This window comes from Protopterus annectens, chromosome 2.part1 (assembly GCF_019279795.1).
Source record: "Protopterus annectens isolate FY-2018-M chromosome 2.part1, PAN1.0, whole genome shotgun sequence".
NCBI lineage: Eukaryota > Metazoa > Chordata > Ceratodontiformes > Protopteridae > Protopterus > Protopterus annectens.
In genome coordinates, this window is record NC_056729.1 from 1,006,500,933 (window position 1) to 1,006,521,693 (window position 20,761).

Sequence of the window (20,761 nt, forward strand, 5' to 3'; positions counted from 1 at the left end):
GGTCATATGAGAGACTATCATCCTATCCAGCTTTATATTCATTGCCTTATGCCTAATGACTACCAGCCTGGGCCCCAGCTACACTTTGACCAGGAATCGGTTAAAGAAGATATCAGAGAAAGAGTGACAGAATGCAGCTTTGATACTGAGTTCTTTACTGAAAATGAATGGCTGCCCATTTGGACATAATAATATAACAAAATAATGAGTCCTCAGAAAACATTTTTCCAATAAAAAGCAACTGTGCTATCAAAAAGTAATTAAGGACTCTAATGCATGTGCATAAAAATTCAGACATTGTTTTCTGGTCATTTAAAAAAACTGAAATTTCTTTTTCATGAAATGAAAATCTGCTAATGATATCCATGACTATTAAGTGCAACTACTCGTCATTGCCATGGCTGCCTTATAATTTTTAATTTCATCTCTAATTATACAAAAATAAAAAATAATACTGTGATGATAGGTGTTGCACAAGGTAGGGACATTTCAGAGACACAGTGTGATCACACTTGCATAGAAATTAACACAGTAAACATCACATGAAAATGATTGAACATTAATATGCAAGTAGTCAATGTTATCAGAATTAGCCCAACCACAAATGCAAGTGATGAAAAGCCTCATGGTGAAGTTATTCAGAAATATATAAAACTTGTACAATGAGCAACAGCAGGCAGCAAATCTGTATTCCATCATTTTCTGGTAAACAGGCAGACTGATATGCTAAGCTGCTAGGAGTAGCATTTGCTTTATATGAACAGCACATGTTAGCAGCTGTTCTTGCAGCTAATGACTGCTACGTTCTGTACAGTCACCCTCTGTATCACAGACTAACCATCTGCAGCTGTCTTTCTATCACCTCTATGACAGAAGCATAGTTGAACATTACCATGTGGACAGAGACACTATATTGGAGCTTTTAGATATGTGACATCCTCACATAGAATCACTTGGCATGTGTGTGGAATGCCTATCCCTGTGAGGTGATTTCCCCCAAGGACAACTAATTGATAAGTGCACACATACCTCACCGCCATCCTGCACTAACAAGCCAATTGATCAACAGACCACAGTCCACTCATAAATTTGTCCACTGTCATGGGTTGCAGGTGATAACAGATATGCCTGAAGCTGAGACTTATGGCTCTTTTATGTAGATCATGGATGAAATGTTATACAGCACCACACTGATGCAGATCAGCAACATCAAGTATGTATTTGTAGTGTTTGGAGTGCTGTTGACCCATTTCCATGGCCTAGATTCCTCTGGGAGTGTTCTGGAGTATTCTCCAGAAATCTGCAGCAAAATGTTTATTATCTGTACCATGCTTCACAACATGGTTTTATGCAAACAGCTACAGCTTGAGTTCACCATCGGGGAGGAGATATCTGGTGAGTAAACATTGGCAGAACTGGCCAAAGAGGAACTCCATGAGAGGCTGAGGCTGCAAAACTGGCCAGGAAACAGCATTTGGTCCATAGTTATGGACCATGACAGTGACACTATTGAATACAATTGATGCAAGCAATACTACACTAAGGGTGTGCAATACAGTGCACTGAATGTTACTCTGTGCATTAGACATTAATTAGCCCAAATAACACAGACAGGTGGGCAGGGCACAGTTGTCATCATTGCATATGTGGGTAAGGTACAATGACAGGGATCAGAAACTGCTACATACTGTAGGTGGAGGGGCGGAGACTGGGAGAGGAAGTGTTTTTCAGGTACATGTCTTTGAGTATGTGCAGACCTTATGTGTAATGATAGGGTGGAACTTCCTGGAGGGGTAGGTGGCCAGATAGTCTGGGTGGCTGTACATTGCTAGAGCTGGGGGATATGGATGTAGCATATGGTAGAGCACTTAGGGATGTGGACTTGACCTGTATCTTGGGTCCACAGACATAGCTGTCACATCTAGCACCCATTGCCAATCTTTAAGCTAGAGCCCCTAAATCCTATGCTCAGCAGCCAGAAAAAAAGGTCTGTTCTCTGATCTGGCACTCCTTGCCTGTCTCTAAGGTCCTATCAAAAGTTCTGTGTTGAGAACAAAACTCAAGGAGCAAAAAAAGTTAAAAAAGCAAGCAATTTGCTAGAAGTCATACCATGCATAAAGTGCTAAAGCAATTGGTTTTCTACATTTTTTATTTCAAATTTTTTTATTCAAGTATTAGCATTCAGATAACAATTAATAACATTTGAAATATATAGAATTACATAACTAAGAAAAATACAATCTATAAGAAAGGAATATTAATAAGCAAAACAACAAAAAGAACTATTTACAGAAGCATCTACTATACAACTTCTTCTTCTTTCGGCTTTTCCCGGTTAAGGGTCGCCACAGCGGATCACCTGTCTGCTCATGATTGGCAGTGGAGTTTTACGGTGTCGAGTTGCCAGCCCGGCACCCAACCTTCCACAGGAGACACACACACTCTCACCTAGGGCCAATTTAGAGTGTCCAACCCAAATACAGCAAGCATCTACTATACAACAAAAATTCTAAAATATAGCAAAAACTGGGATTAATTATTTAAGTATTAACATCTTTTTGTTTAGCAATTCCTTAAATTTCATCAAAGTGTTTTAGAAGGAGGTGATTCTGGTTGTTCTTGTCTTGATTGTAATAAGTTCTAATTGACAAACCTTGATTGCAATGCTTACAATTCATTCATAGTTGGAGTAGATTCATTTTTCCAATTCTTGGTAATAACTTTGCTTGCTAATATTTTATTTTTGTGACACAAGCAAGAATTGGAGTATTAAATAAAATTAATGATTTAGTGTGAAATTAGTGTTTGATTGTTTAATTGTTTAACTGATTAATTGGGTTAGTTTTGATGTATAAAAGATGTGGTTGTGTGTTGATGTTTTACTCCATTGAAGGCATTGTGAGGTGAGGCATTAGAGTATATTAAACATTTTTACTGTGGACGATGGTTTGTTGTATTTGTATTTTATTTTCTTACACCAGTTTGTGTTGTATTTTGCATTCCTTCCATGTCCAGTGATCCATCTTTTGATCTGCCTAGGAATTTTAGGCAGGAACATCTTGATTCTACTCAATGAAGAATTGACCAGTATGTGGTCCAGATGGGGGAACAATCTACTAACTGAGGTACAAGTTCCCATGAGGTGGATAATATAAAACCCTGGGAATTTTTTTTTTACTGAAGAAAATAAGAGGAGAAACAACAACTCATTTTCTTCTATTGGACAGAGCATGGCTGGTATGTCATCTGTTGAAATGCAGCAAATTTATGACAAATTAGAAAGACTGATAAACAAGGAATTGATAGTGCATTTTAATATTCTAGGCCTGCAGCATTATTTGGAACTGGATGTGACACCTCGGGGGCTAATGGCTTTTAAAAGTCCCTCAGCTCTGTTTGATACCAGCGATAAGGAGGATGTGAAATTTCAGAAAAGGTAGGTCGCTGCAGCCCATAAATCTTCTATTGAATGAGTTTCCATTTTAGTAGAATGGGATATATTAAAGCAATGAAGACTAAAAGAGGAAATATCATCTATGTGTAATGCGCTAGCAACGAACATCTCTGCTAGCAGGTTAGAACAATATTTGAATGACATTAACATCAAATTAGCAGAATCAGAGAAACCACTCCTAGCTATAAAAAAGAAGAAATTACTGAGACTTGGGGATTACAAAAAAGGTTTGGGCTTCTTGTGAAAGACCAATCAGAGCAAATGATTAAAAGATGCCTGTTTTCGGGTTCTGGAAGAGGATAAAGCACAGCAAGAAGGCACACTCGCATCTTCTGAGTACACTGAAGAGTCCACAGACTGGGACAGTGATTATGCAGACTACCTTGAGTTACCAGCAGCTAGGGAGCCAAATTACATGCAGCAAACATTTCAGAGACAAAGAACTGAAGAGAACATTAAAAAACGGGGAAGGAATGCATACGAAGTGCATAAGGATGACCAATTTCACCAGCAACAACCTCCATATCAACAGCAGCATCAGCAAAGGTATAGAAAAATTAAAAGAACTGATACAGTGACTACATTTGGTAATAATTATATTATTCATTTATCTGGATATATATTAAGTGATTGTGAGGCTGCAGTACTTAAATTAGGCCTCAAGTTTGTCCCTACTGTTATGCCTAGGTTATATATGATTAAGAAGGGCATATTTTGCTTAGTGAGAAAATTGCATTTATGGAATTTTTTTCAACCAAAAGGGACAATAAAATTGTGGAACAACAATTGAATGAATCATGTGAAACAGATTTAAGTTTTTATACATGTGCCCCTGATATGGAAGATTATGGTGAATGTAATACTTATTGTAAACTTGATACAGATATGGTGGCTTTTTAAAACTCAGTTTATTCCACCATTTAATCATGAGGGAGTACAACATTTTTTTGATTATGGTGAATTCTGTTGTGGAAAATGCTTTTAAGCAATTTATGAAATGTAGGAACCAAGTAAAATATAATTTAACCAATCAGGAATGGCTAGCTTTACACAACTTATCTAACAAGAAAGAAATCATTTTAAACCAGCAGATAAAGAAAATAAGCTGGTTATGTTACATTATGAACATTATCTTAAAATGTGTCATGAACATTTAAATAATGTTGACACATATGGTGTAGCTCATATTGAACATTATAAGAAGTTTCATTCATAATTATCAAGAGTTATTAATGAAAGTGTATAGATTGGGGTATTTTTCAGAGGATGATGTGAACAAGAAATTTAGTGTAGAGGGATGTGAAATGGCTACTTTTTATTGGCTCCCTAAAATACATAAACATATCTATAACCCTCAGGGCAGACCCATTGTATTAGCGTGTCAATACTTTTTAAATAAGATTGGTATCTATTTGCATTATTATTTGCTGGATGTAGTTAAAAAACACCTTTCATATATTAAAGATATGTTTGACTTTTTGAACAAGATATCTACCATTTGGTGGGAGAAAGACGTGTTCTGGCTAGTTGTTGATATTAAGTCCTTGTATACTAGCATTAAACATAGCTATGGAATGAAGGCTTTGGGGTTTGCACTGGGAAGCAGCCCTGTGACTATGTATATAATTGAATTGGTGGAGTTTAGTTTGAAAAATAACTTTTTTGAATTTAATGGCACTTTATATCACAAGAAACAGGGCACGGCCATGGGGGCCTCTTTTACCCCCATGTATGCCAATATTATGATGAGTCTGTTTGAATATGTATATACAAATCAGTTTTATAAAAGATATGTTAGTCAGTATTACAGATATATAGATGACTTTATATATGTTTGTAAGGGTGGTTATGAGGAGGTTATTCAATTTGTAGGTGAACTAAATAATAATAGATCTGGTTTAAAATTCGATACACCAGTATACGGTCATCAAGTGGTATTTCTGGATGTGCATTTAAAGGGAAGTACAAGTGAAGGTATTATTACTAGAATATACAGGAAATTTCAGGATGGGAACAATTTCCTACATGGTACTAGTTTCTGTCCTTCACACCTTATGAAATCTCTTCCATATGGTGAATTTTTGAAGGTTAAGAAGGATACTGCCAAACAAATTTGATATAGACATAGTAGTACATGAAAAGAAAAAATATATATGGTTACTACTTATGACTTATGAATGACAAAAAGCATTGGAACTATCTTCTTAAATTCAAAGAATTTTCTGAGTTAGGTAAATGCCCTATTTTCTCTTTCAGGAGAGGAAGAATATAGGCTTGTGCATAGTAAATTTATGGTCATAGGTTCATAGGTTCATAGGTAGGTATTAGGCTATTGGCCCTAGGGCCTATACAAGCCTAGCCAAAAAGGTACCCTGGCTTTCGCCACCCAAGAAAATTATTTTCCTGTGCCCCTGTCAAGCAGAACCACAGAAGTGATCCCTGGGGTGAATTTCCTATTACCCATCCAATCATCAAGATTTTTCTTGAAGAGTGCTAATGAGAAGCTCTGCTTGACATAGATAGGTAGTCTGTTCCAGAGTATGGGAATTCTCTGGGGCAGGAATCTATCCCTCCAGCATGTTCTGTTTATTGTGGTGACAAGGTTTAGGTCCCTAGAGCGTGTAGCTCGGAAGGATTGGGATTTCTTTAAGTGGAGTATGTCCAACAGCTCTGGGTTTGACATAGCTTTGTATGTTAGGCAGAGATCGCCTCTGAGTAGGCGATATGTGACGGAGTAAAGCTGGAGTTCTTTGAGACGGTCTGCATAAGGCATCTGTTTGAGGCCAGTAATCCTCTTTGTGATGTATTTTTGTGGCCTTTCCAGTTGTTGTAGATGTCTTGTGAGGTACATACCAAAAGGGACGTTGTACTCTATAATGGGTATAATGAGTGATGAGTATAGGGGAACAATAATCTCTATTTTTCTGGATGAGAAACCTTTTGTGATGAGGTGTGCCACGTAGAAGGATTTCCTGACCACTGTAGCGATGTGATTATCAAAGGAGAGACTACTGTCCACCTGTGTCCCAAGGTCTCTTATCATACTTTTGGTGTTAAGTAGACTACCACCTATGTGGTAGTTCATGGGTACAGAGTTTTTACCAAAGGGGATGACAATGCACTTTTTGGCATTGAGCTTGAGACCATGTCTTTGACACCAGGCATCTGTCTCAGTGAGGCCCTTTTGTAGAATGTCTACATTGTTAGGAGTTTTGATTATGGCTCCTAGCTTGCAGTCATCTGCGAATTTAGTTAGCCAAAGACCTTCTGTGTTAGCCTGTACTTCAGAGAAGTAGATACCAAACAGGAGAGGATCTAGAACTGAACCCTGTGGTACTCCACTTGTCACTGGTCTGAAGTCTGATTTGGAGTCTGCTACTTTCACAGTGTGGGTTCTGTCAGTAAGCCAGTTGGCAACCCATCTTGTGACATAGGGATTTATACCTAGTTTAGTGAGTTTATCTATAATTCCAGAGTGGGGGATGGTGTTGAATGCCTTGGCGAGATCTAGATAGGCTGTGTGAACCACCTTACCCTCATCTGTGGCTTTGGTGACTACTTCAAAGAAGTCTATCAGGTTTAGGAGACATGATCTGCCTTTTACAAACCCAAACTGTGTGGGGTCCAGAGTTAGGAGATCTCCAATGTCTTTGTTTATGAGTTCCATGATGATACGTTCCATGGCCTTGCAGAAGAGGCTCATCAGGCTAATGGGGCGGTAGTTGCTGGGGTCTGTTGTGGCCCCCCCCCCTTTGTGGAGTGGGATAACTGTCGTGGTGCACCATTCAATGGGCACAAAGCCTGAGGTGAGGCTATGATTGAACATGGTACTTAGGTGGGGTGCCAGTTCATTCTGTAGTTCATGTAAAAGGCAGCCTGGGATGTTGTCAGGTCCCATGGATGCTGTGTTCTTGGCTTTGGAGAGTAAGGTTTTTACCTGTGCAGCCGTGATTACAGGAACTTTGCATTCTTCCGGTATAAAGATGGGCCCTTTAGGGGGTGAGAGGGGAGGTAAAGTTAGCACTGAACCTATCTGCCAGGATGTTGGCAATATCAGTTGGTTCTGTATATTTAGTGTCATTGTGCAGTAACTCAGAACAGATCTGAGTGTTGCCATTGAGATTTTTGACATAGCTATAGAATGCTTTGTGGTTGTCTTTAGAATCAGTGGCAATTTTGCTTTCATAACTAGCTTTGGAGGATTTTATGAGGGATCTCAGCTTCTTACTGAGGCTGACCAGGGAGTTCCTCCAATCGTGGGAATTTATTCTTTTTTGCAACAGTTTCTTTCTTCTGTTGTAGAGTTTGTTTATGGCAGAAGACCACCACATTGGCTTCCTTTTTTTTGGAAGTTAGCATTTTGGTTCTGTTAGGGATAGCACGATCCATGCACTCGTGTAAGTGCTTATAAAGTGCATTTGTGTAGGATTCAGCAGTCGTACCTCTATTGTCCATCTGCAAGGGTGTCGTGAAGTTTGCCACTTCTGTCTTAAGAAGCGTGAAGTTGGCTTTGGAGAAATTTTTTTACGGTTGTTTTCTTAATGGGGGGGTGGGAGCGGGATGTGGATGTCTAGGGTGATTAGCTTGTGGTTGGATCTGACCAACAAGGAGCTGACCTCTGGTGTGGAAAACCGGTCATCCATGTTGGTGATGGCCAGGTCTAGGATATTGCTGCCCCTGATAGGGTTGTGGATAAGTTGAAATGTTGGAATTGATGATTTCCAGAAGCCATTGAGCAAAAGAGTTGGTACATGAGTAGTTTTCCCAGTTAATGGTAGGGTAGTTGAAATCACCCATTATTAGAGTGTTGGGTTGTACCTTAATATTTTCCAGTGTATCAAGAAAAGAGGAGTGGGAATCCTGGGGCATGGTGGGGGGTCTGTAGCAATCTTCAATCTGGATTGTGGTTATGCCCAGAGTTAGTTGAACTTGGATAATCTCGGATGCATTATGCTTAGCAACTAGCTTGGAGGTGTGGATATCCTTAATGAATATGGACACGCCTCCACCTTTAGTGTTTCAGTCCGGGTTTGGTGGCCGAAAGGTGTGGTATGAATTATAGCCTGGTAATGCAGGGGTGCTCTCTGGAGCTTTGAACCAGGTCTCTGTCACTGCACAGATGTCAGTGTTCTCCATTTTAAGGAATGCCTCGAGTGAGTGCATTTTGAGGTTTAGACTTCTAGCATTGAGTAGCATTACCCTCAGATTTTGCTTGCTTATACCTGTTATGGTGGTGAATTTGTCATTTGAACCTTGCCTTAAAAAGGCACTATGGGGTGGCAAGAGCCTTTGCCAGTATCCGGAATCCCAAGGGCGACAGGTGCAGGCCATCTCTGGCAAAGCAGCGTGGTCTGTCGATCATGTCATGCCAGGCAGACAGATACTGGATTCCCTTAGAATGACACCAGAAGCTTAGCCAATTGTTAAAGTCAATCATTTTGTCCTTGTACTGTGGTGTCATTCTGGGTAATGGCAGGATGCTATTCAGGGCTAGGGTCATACCGGCCTGGGCTACAAGATTGGAGAGCTCTTCAAAGTCTCTTTTTATGTAGTCCAGGGAGGTATGTCTCAGGTCATTGACACCAACACCGACAGAGTCATATTTGTACTTGTTGAGGAGTGACCAGAGTGTGTGCGTTATGTGGCGGATCCTGGCACCTGACAGGCAGCTGACAGTAACTTTTTCCTTGTTTAGCCTGATGAGTGGAACATCAGTGTGCCTGACTATAGAGTCACCTATGACTAGAGTGCTGGGTACGTTATGCCTTATGGGCTGTAGTTGAGTGGCACACTGAGTATGTGGGCTATGTGTCATTTGGGTTGTGTTGGGGGGGTGGAGGTTGCTTGCATTTCTGCTTTGGAGGTCTCTGTTGTTTGGGCAGATTTGTACTGAGAGCCTCTGTGAATGTAGGTGTGTGTTTTGTGCTTCTGTGTGTGTGTTTTGGTGGTGTAGGTTTTGAGGGACTATGTGATGAGTGTGGTGCGGTGCAAGTGTTTACCTTCTCCTCTTGACTGTCTAGGCCAGTCTTTGGTGAAGAGAGCTTTGCTTCCAGTTTGGCTATATAAGTGCATCTCTCACAGTTCGTAGTGTTGGGTGGTAGGAGGAGAGGGTTGTCTGTGTACATGAGGCAATTTCTGCATTGTCCCAAAATGCCCAGATTCATCAGGTAGACAGGAGAAAACACCGGGAGCTGACCTTTAGCCATGCCTGAATAGGTGCTTATTTATTATGTTATGATATGTATAAGGCCCCTATACTTAAGGGGACATATCCCTGTGATAAATGTATTTCATGTAAATATATAATTTGCACTTTTGAGTATATTAACGGACATAGATTTAATGTACTAAACAGATTTTATTGTAATACGAATGTGTAATTTATGTTTTGAAGTGTCCATGTGACATGTTTTATATAGGGGAAAGTAAAAAGGCTTTCAAGCTTCATCTGCAGAAACATGTTAGAGACACTAAGAATAGCAAACTTGAAAGCCCTTTGGCTCAACATTTTTTGCAGTACCATAATGGTGACCCCACAGGTTTACAGGGAACAATTTTAGAAAAAGTGAAAAAATGTAATGTGCTTATTGATGTTAAAAAGAAGCTCCTATATAAAGAAGCTCTTTTTTTATTTTAAAATATGACACTTTAGCACCTATGTGGATTAACGTAGCTTGTAATTGGAAAGTTTCAGTGTAATTAGTGTTTGATTGTTTAATTGTTTAATTGATTAATTGGGTTAGTTTTGATGTATAAAAGATGTGGTTGTGTGTTGATGTTTTACTCCATTGAAGGCATTGTGAGCTGAGACACTGAAGTACTTTAAACATTTTTGCTGTGGACACTGGTTTGTTGTATTTGTATTGAAAATTAATGATTTAGTTAAAATAAATTTATCATTGAATAAAGCCTGCAAAAAAGAATAATATTATCCCAGAATGATTTAAGTACAACACAATCAAAAAACATATGTTGCCAATCAGCTTTAACATTTAACTTACCTCTCCAACATACCACTTTTTTGTACAATAATTCAACTCTGTGTGGTGTGATGAACATTCTATGCATGGACTTCCAGGAGAATAACATCCATTTTAATGAGGAATTAGTTTGTTTTAACAGTGTTAGCATTAATTTTTTATCATCTTCACTTGAATAGTTATTATTCATGAGTCTGAAATAATCCCAATAACTTTCTTTGTAATATTTTGTTGTATTTTTAACAACTTTACATATTTTTGAAAGAAGCCATTCCCCAGTATACTTTGTTGTATCAAAATAATTAAAAGATAAATACTGTTAAGGACAGAGTTTGTTACTGTTAGTTGCATTAATTTGAGCTTATGTTCAGCAATGTGTTTACAATTTTGAATATCTAACCACATTTCCCTACATAAGTTGAATTTGTTTATTATATTATCTACAGTTTGCAGTTTTTCACTATCCATCAGCTGAAAACAAAATATCAAATGTTTCCCTTTAAGAGTAATCATTGATGATAGATTAAATGTGCAGATATTATTTTGAGTAAAAGCTATAAGAAACAGTAGAAAACTCCATGCTGTATATTCAGGATTCTTATATATAAAATTTCTAAAGGTGATCATTATCATGGAAGTATAAGAAGACTGATTTCTACTATCTGAAAAATAGTCTTTTAATAACCAGTGAAAATTATTATTTAAAATTATATGTTGGTGTGAATTTGTCAGGTGATTGGACTTTAAACAAATGTTTTCCTGCATGTCTTTCCATCTGGCATTATAATTATTATTTAACCAGAGAGATATTGTCTTGGTGTTAGATAACAGAGAATATAATTCTAAACCTAGCAAACCAGTTTCTGTTTGTGAAGAATTTTGTCATTCTCTAGAGTTGCTTCCTTTTTTTCATATATGTCACATACTCTAGCTGGCTGTCTTTGCTTAAATATCAGATTTACGGATTGTATGTTGTGTAGCAAAGAGTGGGAACTAACAGATATGCTTTCTACCTGTCCCTCTGACATCTATAAACCTGCATCTCAGTAACCCCACACTTGCATGCAAAAACATATCTCTTGTTAGTTTAGTTTATTTTTCTTTCTGTCCTTCTATACTGTGGAAGCCACCATTTTTGCTTTTAGTAATCCCAAACTTGCATACCTACAAATATCTCCTGTAAGCTTATTGTTCTGTTTAAAGGCTAGAAAGCTGAAATGCACAATGGTGAAATATAGTGCACTACTATTGTTTGCCAAACCTTACTTAATGTGGATGAGTATAGACAAATAGTACTGTACCTAACTAGTTCAACCATCAAAAAATACTTAACTTTTTCTCTCTCTGACCTTCCCAGTGAAACAAGAACATGTAACTTCTTTAGCAGCAGCAGTAGTCAGACTTATCATATTGCACTACCTAAAGAACTTGCACAGCTGAATTTCACCTGCAGTTGACAAAAGTTCATAAGAAACAAATAAACCACATTAAATCTATGTAAAGCAGTCTATAAGACTAGTGTGTTTTGTTTTGTAGTGTTGAATCTGCTGGAAGCATATCCCCACCCCCACTCACTCACCCACACTCACAGGCCTTTTACTGCTGAAGGTGAAGCTACATTAACACTTCAGCACATTTCACTCTTAGCGTAATATATCCCTGGAAAGACATTGAAAAGCCCATAAATATAAAATTATATGCTGGGACTCCAGACAAGTATTTAGAGTTTAGACACCTTGTCTCTGTATCCATGGACATCCTACCTCACTGATTGTTTATGGTGGTAAACCATCGGGGGGGGTCTTCCAGGTCTCTTCGCTACACAAACTCCACTCCCCTACCCTTCCCCCATATCCCACCCACCCCAGCACCTCTACTCTTATCCTAAGCAAACCACACACACTCATTCCTATGATCCAGTTAAATAGAACTCTACTTTGTCCACACCCACATTTCATGTACACCTTACTTTCTTTTATTTACCCAAACTTATCTGCTCTCCCTTATATCCATCCCCTTGAATTCACATGCCCTCTACTATAATTGTTTTGCCTCTTACTCTACTTTACCATCACAATACAATCACCACCTCAAACTATTTTGCATTAACTCCTGGCTTACCACCTTCTCTTCTGCTATCCACACAAACTGACATTGCACCAATCACATCTCACCTACCCATCTTTATCACAAACTGCAAGGTAAAACACCTAACCACATTATCAAAGCCCACTTTGAAGTCAAAACATTTCCAACCTTGCCTTCAGCTGCACACATATCATATGATAACACTCTCTATTTACACCTATTTACACCTTATACTACATTCAAACACACAGATTCCGCTTTTACTATTTTTAAACTATCTCAGTTGACATCCTCCTAATTTGCCTAGCTTCTTTACTCTTAATTCTCAATCTCGCTACAGCTATTTCTTCGCATGCCTCCACACACCAACACACATCAACAACCTCCTCTAACCCTCTCCCCAATAAACAACACAGCTTCTCATGTATCTTCTCCCAGCTTTTCCTCAATGCCCTCCAATTTTATTCAAGCCACAAGCTGGCCGCCTCACCTTCTATGAACCACACTTGACACCAGTACCCTCACCTAGGAATAAAAAACACTTCCCATGGTACACATTCCTCATTACCTATCTACTCAAATGTGGAGACAGACATCTTAACCCTGGCCCACCCACTAATCCTAACCAGAAGAGTAACCCCAAAGATTTAAACATACTTACTCTTAACCTTAGAAGTATATGTAATAAAATAGCCCCACTGCATGTCTAGATTGATCAAAATAAACCTGACATACTAGCCCTTACTGAAACATGGCTACACCCCAATGTAAAAGGCTCAGAAATAATACTGCCAAACTTTGCAATAACCAGAAGAGATAGATCTAAAAAAGGGGAGGGATAGCACTTCTCTACACTCGACATCACACCATATGCCAGTAATATACCCATCCTTTACAATGCTAAGGTAGTAATCTCCCTTTTAAACCTCAATATATCAAAAAGAATTTGCATAACAGTAATATATATCCCACCAGGTAACAGTATGCCAGTGTTGGAAAATATTTTATCCTGGACATCCCAAACAATAAACCTTGAAACAATAATCTTAGGAGACCTAAATATAGATTGGCAAACCATAACTTCTGACTTCCCCACAAATAGTATAAATCTGTATGTTTTTTCTCAGCTTATCAATGCTCCAACAAGATACACCTTACCTGCCAATCCACCTTAGACTGGATTCTGGTATCCCACCCTGCCAATTACACTTCTTCTGGTACACTAACTCCCTGAGCGATCATTTACCAGCTTATTCCCTTAGAACAAACTCAGAACACCCAAGAGTACACACTATAAAATGAGTTAGGAGCTCAACTAATTTTTGTCAGTATAAATTCAACAATCTCCTACAGGAAATAGACTGGACATCCATTAAACAACTACCCCTTAATAATGCCGTACTATAATTTAATAACACCTTCCTTCACATACTTAATACACTAGCTCCCATTCATATGAAAAGAATCAAAAATAACTCAGCATCATGGCTCTCTAAGGAATATAAACACCTGATGAAGCAAAGGGAACTAGCCTCGTCAACCTGGAAACAAAACAAAAATGAACAAAATCATGTTAATTTCAAAACACGACGTAACAAAGTGACAAAACTAATCAACAGAGATAAGAAGTCAACTCCAGCATAAAATCAACTCCAGTAAATTGTGGCATTCCATATCTTCTCTACTTAACCCTGGAATAAATGGAGAGCCCACCCTATCCCCTGATACCCCTCCATCACAAATAGCTGAAAACTTTAATAAGCACTTCATAAAGTCAATTCTGGACCTACTAACTAACACCCCTAATGCTGGACCCCCTCAACTTTCAACCTATGCAGACACCAACCCCAGGCCATCAACTACTACGAGCCCTGTCATTACTAACTCCCCTACTCAACAAAATGTCATACAAACCGGATTCTCATTTCAGCTCATACCCACTGACACCATTAAGAAACTGCTACAAAAACTAAAACTCTGCTCTACCTCAGCTGTCAATCTCCCCCCATACTACCTCAAACTGGCTAACTCAGTCACCTACCCAATCAGTATCCTTATAAATAGGTCTTTATCTGAATCAGAAGTATGTACCATATGGAAACAATCTCACATCACCCCCATCCACAAAGGAGGCAACTCTTTTGATCTATCCAGTTTCCATCTTATATCCATCTTGTCACCCATATACAAAATTCTCAAGAGAGGTAGCCATCAGCAGGTAATGCATTTTCTATTGCAAGACAATCTTTTAACCAAAACCCAACATAGCGTCTGACCTAGCCACAGCACAGCTACAGCCCTATTATCTTTTACAGACACCATGAACAAGGCCAGAGATGCAGGATGCTATACAGCCTCAGCATTCCTTGATCTCTCCGAGGCCTTTGACACAGTGTCTCAACCCTTACTTTTGAACACACTGTCCAATTTAGGCTTCTCACATAACACAGTAAAATGGTTTCAGAGCTACCTCAAGGATCATAAACAAGCAGTGAAATGGTCCAATGAATTCTCACCCTTTCTCCACAACCCTACTAGAGTCCCCCAAGGCTCCATCCTAGGACCCCTACTCTTCAACATTTTCACAAACAGCCTTCACACTGCCTCTTACCCTGGCACCCTCATTCAATATGGTGATGATTTCACTATAATCTGCATTGCTCAATCACTACCAGAACTTGTTTCAAAAACTCAGCAGTTCTTTACTGCAGTCGAATCCTGGCTAAGAAATGTTCAACTCTTTCTTAATCCAAAGAAGAAAAATCTAATACTCTGTCATCCCAAAAACACATCTCCTGTCACTGATCATTTCAACATCCTTGCATCTGTCATAGAAATAGTGCAGGAAACCAAACTTCTATGTGTTATCATTGACAATAAACTTTCATTTGAACCCATATACAGCAAAATATAAATAAAACTCATCAAAAACTGGGACTTTTATATACAAACAAACATCTCTTTACTGCAGCAACTAAAACTACCCTTACAAAAACATTTTTACTTTCCTCTCTTCTTTATGATGCCCCTATCTTAACTAACTTACAAAATTCTACCCTAAGCAAGTTGGAACAGTGCTGCAACAAAGTTGCAAAGTTTGCCACAAACTCTAAATATCACACACACACATCACTGTAAACCACTCCTAGAATTAAACTGGCTTGAACTCCCCAACCAACTTGCCTTTATTCAGATATCCATCTTGCACAAACTTATTTTAAAGCCTATTGCCTGCCCTGTACTAGCCAATCTAGTCACACCTTACACATCAAATCTATCCATATGTTCAGAAGACAAAAATCTCTTACCTATCTCAAAACCCACAAGAAAACCTGGTCATTCTCTGCATCATACTCTGTCTCTATACTTTGGAATTCACTACCTCTAGCTACCAGGTCTATGCCTGGCCTAAGCCATTTCAAAGTCTGTTTAAATAATCATCTCAAAAATACATGGCTCTGCTCCTGCATAAAGCCTACCTAATGCTCAGGTCTTCTTCTTCTGTCACATTTCAATCCCTCACAAACTGCAAGAGCCTAAGGTTCTTCTAACTACTTCTCAGCTTCTATACCATATGCCTAAGCTACTGCTCAGGCTTTATTGCTTCTATTCTTCTTAACTCTCTCTCACTATCTATCTGCATCACTAACTTTCTGGCTGCTATTTTCCTAACTGAAACTAACATTCTTATTTGCATGTACTATAACAGTCACTGCCACACATTGCAATACCTACATACTATTTTTTGGACACTATCTACATTATGTATGGTGAGAGTGATTATTATTGTCTGTAATGTTTTAACTGTATAGAATTATCTAGATGTGTAGTAATATATTGCAACATCTTGTAGCAGTTTGTTATTTCAATTTATTTTTTGTATAGTATTTCTAAAGCAATTTTTATTGTATTGGATTATACTGTAATTGTATTGTACTGTATGTGGAGCAATTCTCCCTAGACCTCTGTTGTAAACGGGTTCTGTAGACCCAGTCAGACCACCCCAGTAAAAAAATTCAAATAAAATAAATAAATAAAATGAATACCAAGTGAAGACCAATTGATTATGTGATGATTTAAAGCTAATCTAGTTTTGTTGGGATACCAAAGAAATCTCAGAATTAAATAATTAAACTCTTTTATACTGTTTTTGGAGGACGAAAAGATAGAGATTGTATTATATACAAAATTTCTGGTAAAATAACCATTTTAATTAAGGAAAGTCTCTCCTCCATAGTGAAAAAACGTGTTCCATTTAGTAAAAAGATTCTTTATGGAGGTTAAACTATTATTATCATTAAAAGTTGTTATATCTTTATATTATCTGTTAAGGTTATCCCTAATAGTTTTTGTGTCTTTTACAATATATTTTAGAAAATCTTTCACCTATATCAAGAGTATTATAATTTATAAGTAATTGTTTGTTTGGTTTTCATTAAAACTAAGTCCATATTTTTCCTTGAAAATATCTATTGCATCAAAAACTGCAAAGAGAGAATCATTATTATCATTCATTGTCAAAAGAATGTCATCCGCAAACAGCTGGATTTTAGAATTTAAATTCTTCTTTATCTATATGCCTGTGATGTCTAAATTTAATCTCATATAATTTCCAAATGGTTCCAAAGTTAAAGTAAAGAGCAGTGGTGACAGAAGACAACCCTGTTTAGTTCCTTGGGAAATCATAACTGACTCTGAGATATATGAACCCATTTTAATGTAAGCAAAATAATTTTCATAAAGGAGATTAATAAATTTTAAGAAATTATTTGAGAAATGACATTCCTCTAAATCTAGTAAAATGCATTTCCAATTAACTGAGCCAAAAGTGCTATTAATGTATAAATTTATTAATGTTAATGTTTCATTTGTGTTGTTAGCTTGATTGATTATTGTTAATATTCTTTTAATATCATCATAAAAATTCCTATTTATTATGAATCCAGTTTAGTAGAAGTTGTTGTAATCTGCTAGCATAAATAGTCATAAATATTTTACAGTCATTATTTAATAATGATATTGGTCTATAAGAAGAACAAAGTGCAGAGTCTTTATCAACTTTTAAAATCTGGAATATAAGACTGTATTTCCAAGATGGCAGTAGCTTTGTTAGATCTTTAACTATTGAAAATACTTTGAACAAAATACTTAAAGCATTTTTAGGCATTAATTTATAAAGTTCAGGTATTATGCCATCATTACCAGGAGTCTTATTGGGTTTTAATTTATTAATTTGTGGTTTAAGTTCAGACATTAAAACAGGCCTATCAATTGATTTCATCTGGTCTTTGGTTAATTTAATTTAATTATGGCTTCTAATGAAAGTTTTAATTACTTTTTATGAATCCATTATTGGATTTTATTGATTAATTTTCTTAAAGTCAGTCCTAAATATGATTAGTATGTCCTTTTAGTAACTTTTTTAACCATTAGGAGAATATAGTTCTTTGATATGATTAGATTTAATAAGCATTTTTGTTCTGGGAGTGAATTTATGCATAGACCTATGATTTATAGAATAATTAATTATTTTAATCCTTTTTTAGTCCTAATTTAATAATTTAAAACATCCAAATATTTATCATTTAAAGTATTAATTTATTTTGTCAAATTATTATTCCCTTTTTAACTATCCAATTTTAGCTTGTCAGTTTTTCTTGTAACTCTGTCAGTTCCTTGTCCCACTGCTTCTTCTTTAAAGCATACCACTCATAGATATGCTTTTAGAGCATCCCATATATACATCTCTGAGATATCCTCCACATAATTAGTTTCAATAAAGGTCTGAATTTCTTTATTAAAGAATTCTTTAAAATCCTGTAAGTTGGTTATATAACCAGGTATCCTTTTAATGGAGATATTATTGTTAAGATTTAGTATAATCTCAAAAGTTATGGCATTATGGTTGGAAAGCAAACAAGAGACTACTTTAACCTTACCTAGTCTAGTAGTTAAATCATTTGAAACATATACTCTATCATTTCTTGATTGTGTTCTGTGTCTATGAGAAAAATGAGTAAAAAGGAGATTCTAGAGTCTGAAAATATGTTAATATCTTTAATATGGAACATATCTATAAATTCTATTAATACTTTTGCTGATGCAGGTATCCTACACTTTCTGATAGTATTAGAATATATTAGAATCTACATTCCTTAATATACAATTAAAATTTCCTGGCAATATAATGCTGCCTTTTCAGATTTTAATAATGTGTTCCAATTAATGCTTAACAGTTTTAACTCATATTCCAGGGATCCAATACATGTTGATGAAAGTGTATGATTTTCTTTTGATTTCTAGCATTAGTGAACAAAACATTCCTTTATCATCATTGTACATACGTACTTAGGATTGTAGGTGCATGTAAAGAGTTTCTCCACAAAATAACTACCCCTCTTTTTTCTGGTTATATTGAGAGCTAGATAAGACAGTGTAAAATTTAGTATTAAGTCTAACTATGTTTTCTTTTAACAAATGTGTCTCCAGTAAAAAAATAATCTGGGAGTTAAATAACTTTCAAAATGTTTTAAACTACCCCTCTTGCAACCATTATTTAAACCATTAATATTGATGGAAATACACTTTAAGTAGGTCATATAACAAGTAGGCCAAAAATAAAAATGATATCTTCAAAATTCTAAACATATAAAGTTAACAATGAAACACACACAAAAAAATGTATACTGCTTATTGAAAGATATGTATCTAGCAATCTTGAAATTATTAACTATATTATTAGTAATAGTAGACACCAATAAATGATAAAATATTTAGCAAAAAATAAACATAAACTTCTATTATCTCTCTTTCCCCTCATGAAGTCTAACACTCCTAGTTTGAATAGCGAATCTATCCAAACATTGACACCCATCAACAAGTGTAAGTCCCAACCCCCTCTGCTACTTTTGAAACAACATGATCATTGAAATGAGCAATCAAAAAAGCATCACACATGAAGAACACTATAAACAATTTGTCTATTATATCTTAATCCCTTGAAATTCTGAAAAGTTGCTCAACTGAGCACCCATTCCTCTAAGGTACATTTAAACTCTCAAAACAATTTATACTGACTTGGTAAGGAAATATTCAAGTATCAGAAAAGACAGGGATGAACTTCATGAATCTACTAATCACAGGCAATAAAAGTAGATACAACACTTTTTATGTTGGCCATCTAAGAAGTTTTAAAAACTTAAGTTCCAACTGTGCACCAAGATTAAAATTATTTTTCCATATTACCATTTATTTTAGAAGGAGAACAATGTTATCCATAATCTTCATGTATAATTAATGATTTGAAAAAGGTGATAAATGCCACATAACAATGAACTCATATTCATGCTCCTATATGTGTTCAACATAGACCCACATTACCACCACTAAAACACAAACCACATGCTATCAGTGTGTTCCCAGCCCCTATGGAGCTAAGGATTTGTTGTGTATTGACAAAACAATGATGTTCCTTGGAATATACATATAGAACTATAGCTTAGAACCCCATTTCCATCAGTTTATAAATATATATATATATAGAATTTCAAGACGGGCAGATCAAGCATGTGGAGAGCATAGCTATAGTTACACCTTCAAGTATTAAAAAAAAGGTTCACTAATTTTCTGATGCTGCACCCCACCACAGTTGTGTGATTCTGATAAGAAAGATGCAGCCATAAAATATTGGAAACATAGGTAGAAAGATGTGATCATCACTGTAAAGCAGTTAACTATCTTGTTACCTACTCAGTGGACCACAATTCCACATTGATACTGTCAACCTGCACTAAACATTGGGCACATGACACTGTTGTCTGAATGAACATGTGTGACATTGCACAACACTGGCCAACTTTTGATTCATTTATACTTAATGCTAACATTGGGAGCTACATATGAACAATGCAGAAAATAACACAATGCTAATGTTACATAAGTGTAGTGTGCATTGTAACATTACTATCTGTGCCAAACAACTGCAATAAACACACAGTGACATAAGAAATTACAATTAATAGTAACCTAGATGTAACATTCTTTTCTTTTAGTTTAATTAAAATTTTCTGTTTACAAGATTCAACCTGTTTCCACAACTACACTGCTTAAGAAAAGCACCACATGCTTCCATCACATAATTTCCAGTAAGAGGAAAAAAGCTCTACTGTGTGTCTGCCCAATATAATACTACAGAGTCTGGCAATTATTAAGCTAATTATGTTTACCCTAACCTTAACAG